General features: G+C 34.7%; 1 pseudogene; it reads right to left on the reverse strand.

Annotated features, from left to right (window-relative positions):
* LOC114053938 overlaps nucleotides 1–12,693 on the reverse strand; it is a 15,450-nt pseudogene extending 2,757 nt beyond the window's left edge.
* Nucleotides 12,694–13,368: the final 675 nt, after the last annotated feature.

Below are 13,368 nucleotides of genomic sequence, written 5' to 3' on the forward strand. Positions count from 1 at the left end.
TATCTATCTATCTATCTATCTATCTATCTATCTATCTATCTATCTATATATGAAACTATACAATACATAGTTCCAAATACCAGTTTTTTCTCTGAAGGTGAAGAGTATCTTCCTTCATAAGTCCTTTGTAGCTGATTTGAATATTCATATAACTCAGAATAGTTTAGTCATTCACATTTACTGTTCAAATAATGTTGCTGTTACTCTATACAACAGTTCTTTTGGTTCTACTCATTTCACTCTTTATTACTTCACGCAAATCTTTCCATGTTTTTCTAAGATCAACCTGTTCATCATTTCTTACAGCACAGTAGTATTCTATCACAATCATATACCACAATTTATTCAGCCATTCCCCAATTGATGGGCATCCCCTTGATTTCCAGTTCTTTGCCACCACAAATAGAGCTGCTATAAATATTTTAATACATATAGCTTCTTTTCCCTTTTTCTTTGATTATCTTGGGAAAAAGACCTAATAGTGGTGTAGCTGTGTCAAAGGGTTGTTGTTGTTGTTCAGTCACTTCTAGTCGTGTCTGACTGTTCATGACCCCATTTGAGGTTTCCTTGGCAGAGATACTGGAGCAGTTTGCTGTTTCCCTCTCCAGTTCATTTTATAGATGAGAAAATTGAGGGAAACAGTGTTAATTGACTTCCCCAGGTTCATGCTGCTAATAAATGTCTGAGACCAGATTTGATCACAGAAGATGTGTCTTTCTGATTCCAAACCCAGTGCTCTAACCATTGTGCCACCTAACTTCCCCTGGGTCAAAGGTATACACAGTTTTAGAACTCTTTGGGCATAATTCCAGATTGCTCTCCAGAATGGTTAGATCAATTCACAGTTCCACCAACAGTATATCAGAGTCCCAATTTTTCTACAATCCCTGCAACATTTGTCATTTTCCCCTTCTACCATTTTAGCCAATCTAACAGGTATGAGATAGTACCTCAAACTTGTTTTAATGTGCATTTCTCTAATCAATAATGACTTAGGGCATTTTTTAATATGACTATATATAGTTTTAATTACTTCCTCCAAAAACTGCCTGTTAATATCTTTTGACCACATCCTTTAATCTGTTGGGGAATGACACATATTCTTATAAATTTGACAAAGTTCTCTATACATTTAAGATATCAGGTCTTTATGCAAAAAACTGTCTATAAAATTTTCCCCCCAATTTCCTATTTTCCTTCTAATCTTGATGACATTGGTTTTATTTGTACAAAACCTTTTTAATTTAATGTCATCAGAATTATCCATTTTACATCTCACAATGCTCTCTATCTCTTGTTTATCCATAAATTCTCCATAAATCTGGTAGGTAATATTTTCTTTTTTCTCCTTAGGCAATTGGGGGTTAAGTGACTTGCCCAGAGTCACACAGCTAGAGAGTGTTATATGTCTGAGGCTGGATTTGAACTCAGGTCCTGTGCTCTATCCACTGTGCCACGTAGCTGCACCCTGATAGGTAATATTTTCCATGTTCTTCTACTTTACTTATGATATTTCCCCTTATGCCTGGGTCATGTATCTATTTTTACCTTATCTTGGTAAATGATGTAAGATATTAGTCTGTACAGCTTTCCAGTTTTCCCAACAATTTTTACCAAACAGTGAATTCTTGTCCCGAAAGCTTAAATCTTTACATTTATCAAACACAAGATCACTATAATCATTTATTACTATCTGCTCTATATCTACTCTAGTCCACTGATCCACCATTTTATTTCTTAGCCAGTTTCAGATGGTTTTGATAACTACTGCTTTATAGTACAGTTTGTAGGCAGCTAGGAGATGCAGTAGATAGAGCTCCAGGCCTGGAGTCTAGAAGATTCCTCTTTCTGAGGCCAAATCTGAACTTAGATACTGGCAAGTTACCTGTTTGCCTCAGTTTCCTCGTTGTAATGTGAGCTGGAAAAGGAAATGGCAAACCACTCTAGTATCTTTTCCAAGACAACCTCAAAAGGGTCGTGAAGAGTCAAACACAACTGAAATAACTAGATAGCAATACAGTTTAAGATCCTGCACTGGTAGACCTCCTTCTTTCACATTTTTTCATTAATTGCTTTGATACTCTTGATATTTTGTTCTTCCAAATGAATTTTGTTATTTTTTCTAGCTCAATAAAAATTTTTTTGGTAATTTAATTGGGATGGCACTGAATAAATAGATTAATGTAGGTAGAATTGTCATTTTTGTTCTGTTGGCTTGGCCCACTCATAAAAAAATTAATGTTTCTCCAAATATTAAATCTGACTTTACTTATATAAAAAGTGTTTTATAATTATGTTCATATAGTCCCTGGGTTTGTCTTGGCAGTTATAATCCCAAGCATATTATACTGTCTATGGTTATTTTAAATGAACTATCTCTTACTATCTCTTCTTGCAGGGCACTGGTGATATATAGGAATGCTGATGATTTATGTTGGTTTATTTTATATCCTGCTACTTTGCTAAAATTATTGTTTCAATTAGCTTTTTAGTTGAATCTCTAAGATTTTCCAAGTATAGCATCATATCTTCTGCAAAAAGAGATAGTTTTATTACCTCATTATCCATTCTTATTCCTTCAATTTCTTTTCCTTCTGTTATTGCTATTGCTAGCATTTCCAGTATAATATTAAATAATATTGATGATAACGGACATCCTTGTTTCACTCCTGATCTCATTGGGAAGGCTTCTAGCTTATTGCTGTTTACAGAGAATGTTTGCTGATGGTTTTAAGGAGATTCTTCTTATCATTTTAAGGAAAAATCCAATTATACCAATGCTTTTAAGTGTTTTTAGTAAGAATGAGTATTGTAGTTTGTGAAAAGCTTTTTTTCTGTATCTATTGATAAAATCATGTGATTTTTTTATTACTTTTGTTATTGATACAATCAGTTGTGTTAATAGTTTTCTTTATGTTGAACCAGCCCTGCATTTCTGGTATAAAGCCTACTTGGTCACAAAGTATAATCTCCCTGATATATTGTTGTAGTCTCCTAGCTAGTATTTTTTAGGGTTTTTGCATTAATATTCATTAGTGAAATTAGTCTATAATTTTCTTTCTCTGTTTTTGTTCTTCCTGGTTTAGGTATCAGCCCTATATTTATTTCATAAAAGGAGTCTGGTAGGACTCCTTTGCCTATTATTCCAAATAATTTATGCAATACTGGAAGTGGCTGATTTTTAAAAGTTTGATAGAATTCACTTATAAATCCATCTGGCCCTGATGCTTTTTTCTTAGGAAGTTCATTTGTGACCTGTTCAGTTTTTTCTCCTGTAACAGGCTTATTTAGAGATTCTATTTCTTCTGTTGACCTGGGAAATTTATGTTTTTCATTTCACTTATACTATTAAATTTAGTGGCATATATATAACTCCTAATATATATAAATAATAATATATAAAATAACTCCTAATAATTGTTTTAATTTCATCTTCATTAGTGGTGTATTTACCCTTTTCATTTTTGCTACCAGTGATTTGGTTTTTTTCTCTCTTGTTTTAAATCATATTAAGCAATATTTTATCTATTTTATTAGTTTTTTCATGAAACCAACCCCTAGTTTTATTTATTAATTCAATGTTTTTCTTACATTCATTTTCATTAAGCTCACCTTTAATTTTCAAGTCTTCCAACTTGATGTTTAACTGGGGGTTTTTAACTTACTCTTTTTCTAGTTTTTTTTTTAATTGCATACCCAATTCATTGATCTGCTCTTTCTCTATTTTATTGATGTAAGCATTTAGAGATATAAATTTTCCTCTGATTACTGCTTTTGTTGCATCCAATAAGATTTTATGTATTGTCTCATTATTATCATTCTCTTTAGTAAAATTATTTATCACTTCTATGACGTGTTCTTTCACCCACTCATTTTTGGTGCTTTTTTTTCTTTTCTTTTTTTTTTTTAATTTTTAGGCGATGGGGGTTAAGTGACTTGCCCAGGGTCACATAGCTAGTAAGTGTCAAGTGTTTGGTCTGAGGCCGAATTTGAACTCAGGTCCTCCTGACTTCAAGGCTGGTGCTCTATCCACTGTGCCACCTAGCTGCCCTAACCCACTCATTCTTTAAGATGAGATTGTTTAGTCTCCAATTAATTTTTAATCTGTGTTTCCATGGTTCTTTATTAAATGTAATTTTATTGCATTATGATCAGAAAAAGATGCATTTAATATTTCTTTTTTTAAAAAATACAATAAATATTTATTAAGCTTCTATGAAGGGAAATGCAAAATTTACCTAAGATACATTTCCTGCCTTCAAGAAACTTGGTCTAGTAGACTTGGATAGAATTCCCATTCTTGTTTTTATTTTAGTTGGCTTTTTATTTGGACTCCATAGAAAGAAGGAACATTCAACTCCCATCCTTAATTACTGTCTGTTTGACCTTGGGCAAATCCCTAAGCCTAAGGTTCTTTTTTTCCCCAAATTTTTTAAACATTTTAATTTAAAGTTTTAAGTTCCAAATTCTATCCCTCCTTCTCTCCCCTCCCCCTTCCCTGAGATGGTAAGCAATCAGATATAGGTTATACATATGCAATTATGTAAAACATTTTCGTATTAGTCATTTTGTTCAAGAAGACTTGAACAAAAGGAAAAAAAGAAAGTGAAAAATAGCATACTTCAGTCTGTATTCAATCAATATCAGTTCTTTCTCTGAAGGCAGACAGTATGCTTCATCATTATTCCTTTGGGATTGTCTTGGATCATTGTATTGCTGAGAATAGCTAAGTCATTCACAATTCTTCATTGAACAAGATTGCTGTTACTGTGTATAATGTTCTTCTTGTTCTGTTGACTTCACTATACATCAGTTCATGTAAGTCTTTCCAGGTTTTTCTGAAATAATTCTGCTTGTCATTACTTATAACACAATAATGTTCCATTAAAATCATATATCACAGCTTGTTTATCCATTCTCCAATTGATGAGCATCCTTTTAATTCTCAATTCTTAGCCATCACAGAAAGAGCTGCTATAAATATTTTTGTACAAATAGGTCCTTTCTCCTTTTTTTTGGATGTCTTTGGGATATAGACCTAGCAGTGGAATTGCTAGATCAAAGGGTATGCACAGTTTTATAGTTCTTTGGGCATAGTTTCAAATTGCTCTTCAGAATGATTGGATGAGTTCACAACTCTACCAACAATGCATTAGTGTACCAGTTTTCCCCACGTCACTTTCAACATCCAACATTTTCCTTTTTTTTTGTCATATGACACAGTGTCACTCTAATAGGTGTGAGGTGGTACTTTAGAATTGTTTTAATTTGTATTTCTCTAATCAATAGTGAGTTAGAGCATTTTTTTCATTTGACTATAGATAGCTTTGATTTCTTTGTCTGAAAACTTCCTGTTCATTATCTTTTGACAATTTAGTGATTGGGGAATGACTTGTATTTTTATGAATTTGACTCAGTTCTTTACATATTTGAAAAATGAGGCTTTTATCAGAGATATTTATTGCAAAATTTCCCCTAGTTTTCTGCTTTCCTTATAATTTTGATTGCATTGGTTTTGTTTGTTCAAAACCTTTTAAATTTTATATAATCAAAATTATCTATTTTACATTTTATAATGCCCTCTATATCTTCTTTGGTCCTAAATTTTTCCCTTATCCACAAATCTGACAGATAAATTGTTCCATGCTCTCTTAATTTGCTTATGGTATCACCCTTTATGTGTAAATCATGTGCCCATTTTGACCTTATCTTAGTGTATGGTGTGAGATGTTTCTGCCATATTGTTTTCCAGTTTTCCCAGCAGTTTTTCTCAAATAATGAGTTTTTATGCCAAAAGCTTGGTTCTTTGAGTTTATCATATACTAGAGTAGTATGGTCATTTACTAAATGTAATTTGTACCTAATCTATTCCACTAACCCACCACTATTTCTTAGCCAGTGTCAGATTGTTTTGATAATTATTGCTTTATAATACAGTTTGAGGTCTTCTTCACTTTTTCTTTCATTGATTCTCTTGATATCCTTGAGCTTTTGTTTTTCTAGATGAATTTTGTTATTATTTTTTCTAGCTCTATAAAATAATTTTTGATAGTTTGATTGGTATGGTACTGAATAAATAGTAATTTAAGTAGAATTGGCATTTTTATTATATTGCTTCAGCCTGCTCATGAGCAATTAATATTTTTCCAATTGTTCAGATCTGACTTTATTTGTGTGAAAAGTGTTTTACAAGTGTGTTCATATAGTTCCTGGGTTTGTCTTGGCAGGTAGACTCTCAAATATTTTATATTGTCTACAGTTATTTTAAATAGAGTTTATCTTTCTGTCTCTTGCTTTTGGACTTTGTTGGTAATATATAGAAATGTTGATGATTTATGTGGGTTTATTTTATATCCTGCAACTTTGCTAAAGTTGTTAATAATTTCAAGTAGTTTTTTAGTTGATTCACTAGGATTTTCTAAGTATAACATGATATCATCTGCAAAGAGTGATACTTTTGTTTCCTCATTGCCTATTCTAATTACTTTAATTTCTTTTTTCTCTTATTGCTATAGCTAACATTTCTAATACAGTATTAAAAAATAGAGGTGACAGTGGGCATGCTTGCTTCACCCCTGACTATATTGGGAAGGCTCCTAACTTATCCCCATTACAGATAATGCTTGCTGATGGTTTTAGATAAATGTTACTTATCATTTTAGGGTAAGCTTCATTTATCCCTATGCTCTATAGTGTTTTTAATAGGAATAAATGCTGTATTTTTTCAAAGGCATTTTCTGCATCTGTAGAGATAATCATATGGTTTTTGTTGGTTTTGTTATTAATATGGTCAATTGTGCTAATAGTTTTCCTAATATTGAACCAGCCCTGCATTCCTGTTATAAATCCCACCCGGTCGTAGTGTATGATCCTTGTGATATATTGCTGTAATCTCTTTTGCTGGTAAGATTTATCTAGTTCTGAGAGTGGAAGGTTGAAACCCCCCAGTATTATAATTTTCTTATCTATTTCCACCTGCAATTCATTTACATTTTCCTTTAAACATCTGATTGCTATAGCAATTGGTGCATATGTTTAGAACTGATATTACTTCATTATCTAGGGTACCTTCTAGCATAATGTAGTTTTCCTGCTTATCTCTTTGAATTAAATCTATTTTGTCTTTAACTTTGCCTGAGATTATAATTGCTATCCTTGCTTTTTTACATCAGCTGAAGCACAATACATTCTGCTCCAGCCCTTTATTTTTACTCTACGCATGTATCGCATTTCAAATGTTTCTTATAAACAACATATTGTCAGGTTCTGGGTTTTGGTCCATTTTGCTATCTGTTTCTGCTTTATGAGTGAGTTCATCCCATTTACATTCAAAATTATAATTACTAGTTGTATATTTCCCTCCATTCTATTTTTCCTCACTGTTTATCCTTCTCTCTCTCTCCTTACCCTATCCTTCCTCAGAAGTCTAATTTACTTCTCCCTAATCTTCACATCCTTCTAAAAGTCCCTCCCTTATTCTACCCTCTAGCCCTCCTATTTCTCTCTAAGTTTAGAAGACTTTTATACCTTACTAGATGTATATTACTCCCTCTTTAACCCAGTTCCAATGAAAATAATGTTCCTGCACTATCCTCCCGTCCACTATAATAGTTCTTCCATGCATGCCTCTTTTGTATGAAATTATTTGCTCCATTTTACCTCTCTCTTCTCAATTTTATTTTTTAGAATTATACCATTATAATCAACTCAACCCCAAGCCTTTTGTCTATGTGTACCCTTTCAAGCTACCCTAGTACTGATAATATTCTTAAGACTTAACAAATATAATTTTCCCATATAAAAAGTAAATGTTTTTTTTTGTTTTGTTTTTGCATCTCAATAATTTTATTGAAAAGTCACTTTCTTAGTACTTGAATGTAATGGTATTTTGTTAGGTTACTTCAGCCAACTTAAACTTGCATTAATGAATTAGAAAGGAAATTCTTCAATGAATCAGGTGTTTAGGAGTAACTGAAGAGTGCATCTGCAAAAACGCTTTACAAAAAACATAAGACATATGAGACATACTGTGGTTCTTTGGTTTATCTTTAAAGGGAAGTTTTTTACCCCTAACCCACACAACATGATGTCAAAGGGAAATTTGAACTAGTTGTAGCTACCGTGGAAGTTAAGCTATATATTGCACTGATAAACTATATACTTTCCCAACCCTATATGCCAATTTAGATTCATTAACCTACAATTAACTTTGAGTGCTCCAACTACCACATAATTAGTCAATCAAATTACTGCTTACTTGAATCTGGAGAGATAACTCACTTTAGTCTCTCTAAGTTGAATTGTTGTAGGAGCATTATGCCAATAGCATACCTCATATGTATTGCTTTTAAATAAAAGCTTTATGCCAATGGTCCAGTTTCATACCAACAGTAATCCTTATTTAAAAGCTCTAGAGTGTTAGCATTAGCATATATTGCTTTAGAAGGGCATAGCTGAGGTTTCAGATTGGCAGATTATGAGATTTGCTTGTCCAATAGAAATTAATTTTTCTAGGGATAGATATTGAGATAAAAATCATTCTGTATAAAACTTTGTATACCATATCACTTGTTTTCTAGGATAATGTTAAAGATCACTTAAATTTAACATGTCTGTCTACAACTTTAATAGAATTTTATAATCAAATTTAATGAATAATATATCAAACAAAAATAAATCTTTAAAATTATTTGATTATCTAGTTGTCTAAGGCTTTAACAAGGTTGTCTATACTGCCTCAAAGACTAGTAATCCTAACTGTACTTAAGTGCATCATAGCATTTTTTCTGAAGTTGATCTGTTTTGATATGAACTTGCATCACAATTCAAATAACACCTTGCCACCGATACTACTTATAATCAGTGTACCGATTCACATACTACTAGACTGAATCAATATTAACTGTCAATTCACAGCAAAGTCTCCCATTCTTATTCTACATCAGGGTTTCACATTTGAGTCTTAGTTTTTACAAACACGTTTTAAAGAGGATCATAATTTAGTCCTGAACACATTTCCAACTGCAGCACACATGACCCATTTCCAACTATAGTCTATTTCCCCCTCAAGTCTGAAAACATCAATGCTAACCTGGTTGCCATGTTTCAGGCTTCACAGCTTACATCCATTTTAATATTGGAGTCCACAATTCTGATGGGATATAAACACTTCAAAATAGTTGAATTTCTTCACCATAAGAATCCTATTAAGATTCAGTTTCAGGGATTGTTGGAAGATGAGTGATTTTGTAATAACTATGCTTGAACTGATGTGCAGTATGCCCAGACACAATCCACTTCAACTTCTGAACATTTGATTTAGAACACTTGTTTAATGAATATTCTGTTAGGCACTTTGCAACAAGTTCCTGCCAGAAGGTCAGATCTCTAATTTATCTTGGAGTGTTTCTGAAGACATTCTACTCCTTCTGTCAATCCTATGAATTTTTGTGCTTGAATCTTCAGTGCAATTATAGACAATGCCAATACAGAAGGCTTTGCTTTAGAAAACATAATCCTACAGTGGCATGCCTTAAACTGAGCTTAAGAACTCTTTCAAAACTCAGGTTCTTTCTCCTTTCAAATGGTAAGATTTCCTAAATGAGTAAATAATAGTGCTGTAGAAATTGAAGGGCAGTAGTAGTTTTGACTTTCCAACACACGTTCTGTAATGCAATCTTCTCCATTCTTATCAGATCAGAAAACATGATTTTGTATTGGCTCATTCAGATCAAATCAGTGGCTAATGGGACACTTCTCTCTTAATCTGTAGTTTTCACAGCCAGATAGAAACAACTTAATCCTGCACATCCAAGATGTTTAGGCTGTACCTTCATTTTGGCTAGAAATCTTTCCAGTAACTTCACAGTTAGAGAAAAAGTCTCTGTGCAAAAACCAAAGAACAGAGTTAGGCTAAGAAGGTCTTTCACTTCAAAGTCCCGCAGTCTTACAGTCATCCGAAAGCCATTATCACGAGCAGATTCAATTAGTCTCAAGCCACAGACCTTTGGCTGACATCTGGACTCCTGTTCCAAAAGAACATTCAGCTGCTGCAGCAATTTTTGAGCTTCAGTTGTTACCAGTGCCTCTATGATCTTGAGCTCCTCCTAGCAACACTTCCTTGGTAGCAATCTCTCCCACCCCTCCACCCCTGCCCCCAGGCCTGTCCTCTCTTCACCCTGAAAAATTTTTCCAAATGTCCCATGAAAATATATGGGGGAGAGAAGAGGGATAGGGGGTAGGAAGGAGGAGGGGAGATAATGGAGGGGGTTTCTGGGGCAGTGACTCTAGCAAGCTGAAAATGATGCCAGCCCCAGGCCAGAGTGCTGAGAAGAAGTCAATGGTTTAACCTTACTGAATCCCTTCTAATTAGTTTTTCTTGTTTACCTTTTTATATTTCTTCTGATTCTTGTAAGTCAAATTTTCTGTTCAGTACTGGTCTTTTCCTCAAGAATACCTGAAAGTCCTTTAATTCATCGAATATCCATTTTTTCCCCTTGCAGGATAATATTTACCTTTACTGGGTAGGTTATTCTTGTTTGCAAACCCAGCTCCTTTGTTCTTTAGAATATTATATTTCACTCTTTTTGTTCTTTTAATGTTGAAGCTGCTAAATTTCATGTTATCCTGAATGTAACTCCACAATATTTAAATTGTTTCTCTCTAGTTGATTGTAATATTTCTCTTTGACCTTTGAAACTTAGGCATAATGTTCCTGTGAGTTTTCATTTTGAGATCTCTTTCAGGCAGTGATGGGTGGATTTTTTCAATTTCTATTTTACCCTCTAGTACAGAACTTCAAGGAAATTTTCTGTAACAATTTCTTGAAGTATTTTTTGATCATAATTTTCTTTTATCATGACTTTTAGGTAGTCTGACAATTCTTATATTATTTCTCCTCTATCTGTTCTCCAGGTCAGTTGTTTTTGGGGTTTTTTTTGGTTGTTGTTTTTAATGAAATTTTCCACATTCTCTTCTATATTTTGATGTTGTTTCATTTCTTGATGTCTTATGAAGTCATTTGCTTCCCCTTGCCCAATTCAAATTTTTAAGGAGTTGTTTTCTTCTGTAAATTTTTGGATCTCTTTTTCTAGTTGGTTGACTTTATTTTCATAATTTTCTTGCCTTTCTTGCTTTACTCATTTATTTTCCCAATTTTTCCTCAACTTCTCTTATTTGATTTTTTTTAAGGCAGTTGGGGTTAAGTGACTTGCCCAGGGTCACACAACTAGTAAGTGTCAAGTATTTGATCTGAGGCCGGATTTGAACTCAGGTCCTCCTGACTTCAGGGCCGGTGCTCTATCCACTGTGCCACCTAGCTGACCCTTCTTATTTGATTTTTTAAAATCATTTTTTAGCTCTTCCAGTAACTCTTTTTGGGCTTGTGACCATTTTACATTTTTTCTTTGAAACTTTACAAGTAGTTGTTTTGTCTTTTTTCCAAGTTTGAAGCCTGTCTTTCCTATCATCATAGTAGTTATCAATCGTCAAGTTTTTTTTCTTTATTCTTTTACTCATTTTTTAACAGCCTATTTATTGGCTGTTAACATTATGTTAGGGTTTGGCTCTGCTTCTAGGGTGTGGGGGAATAATGTTTCAGGCTTCAGGTATTTTGTACTGTTGTTTTCTAAGCTCAGTCTGGGAGCTTTTGACCTTGTAGTTCTTGCAATGTTCTATAATCTAAGGCCAAGTGTGGTCACTGCTCCTCCAACTCATACCTTGGTTTATAAGTGATTTCAGGTACTCTTTTCCACCCCTGAGCTATGACCAGGGTTCCCAGCACCACTGCCAACACAAATGCTCTTGCTCCTTGCAGTCAATCTCTCCTGTGCACGTGTCAGCTCACCCCTTTGCCCTCTAACTGAAACCAGGGATATCCCTCTCCTACAAGCAACCACAACCAACAGGGCCCCACCCCACCACACTCGCCAGCATTTGCTCACTCCTCCTTGCAGAAGCCACAACCTGGGACCACATTTGGTCCACATGCCAGGGCACTGTGTCCAGAGTTAGCCAAAGGTCCCCACAATCTTCCCCTGTTCAGCCCCCTGAGCCTAACACCATCCCTGGGAAAAGCTCCTCAAGCTAAGGCTACCACAACACTACTTCTCCCCACACCGCTTGCTATTTCTTGACTTGGTAGTATCTACCTGGAACTATATCCACTTCAATCAGGCCAGACCACTACCCCGGCAGGTCAAAGATCTCTTAATGTCCAACAAAATTGTCATAGGCTGGACAACTGCTTTATTTTGACTTTTAATTATTTCTGCTGCTCTAAAATTCACTTTGAGACATTATTTTTAATTATTTGTGAGGGAATTTGGGAGAGCCAGGTAATTTCCTGCCTTATTCTCATATCTTCCCATAATTCTTCCCTTTGCGATTTATTTTCAAAGTCACTGGGGTAAAGGGGAGAAATGGTCTCACGGATATCTGCTCAACCTCTCAGTAGCTCATTAAAGGCACTAGAAGAAGATTCAAGGTCAGAAGTCTTTTCAACTTGGATAGTTGTTTCCTTTTCCCTATCCCCCAGATTTCCCCTGAGTACCCTGTTACATCATATTCACTTTAAATTTGATTGGGATCTTATAAATCCTATTGGTGTCTCCATTGTGCCCTTGGCTGTCCAACTCTCACCTGTGACTCCAAGAAGATATTGCATGGGCAGCATCCACATCCCAGCAAAACCATCTCAGCAGATGGGCTAAACTAGGTTAAGGATAACCAATAGATCTCAAACCCACGGGTGAATTAAAGGGAGGTCTACCCCAAGCATATGAAGACTTCTTCTGACAGAATGAGTGGATGAGAACAATTTGTTCCAATAGCCATGAAGGGGGCTAAAGCAGGTGGTGTAGAGTGCTTAGAGTTTAGTCAGACATCAAAGATGTCAAGGTCATCCATTGCATCCTGGGCTGTCACCACTTATGTCTTGCCATTAGACTTTGATGACTCTGGAAGAGAGAGTGATGCCAATGACTGTGCAACTCTGCCTCACTTAAATCCAATTCACATGTTAGTCCTCTTTGAAAAGGAAGGATGAACAACAGCAAGATATCTGAGAGATGAGAGAATTTCTTACTCCTATGTCATACATTCACTATCCATGGGCTATCTTTTTGGGGGTGGTTACCATGGGTCAGTTTATTGACTTATTATCTAATGGAGAAAATAGAGCAATATGGAGTAATAATTGGTTGGATGCCAGACCAAAGGAGTGGTGGTTCAATGTCAGCATGGCAGGATGTCTCCAACAGATTTTCTAAGGGATCTGTGCTTGACCCTGTGCTGTTTAGCATTTTTGTCAGTAACTATTATTGGGCATAGATTGGAGGCTCATGAGATTTGCAAAAGACACCAATCTGG

The sequence above is a fragment of the Vombatus ursinus genome, unplaced genomic scaffold, assembly GCF_900497805.2.
Source record: "Vombatus ursinus unplaced genomic scaffold, bare-nosed wombat genome assembly UNPS02014812.1, whole genome shotgun sequence".
Taxonomy (NCBI): Eukaryota; Metazoa; Chordata; class Mammalia; order Diprotodontia; family Vombatidae; genus Vombatus; species Vombatus ursinus.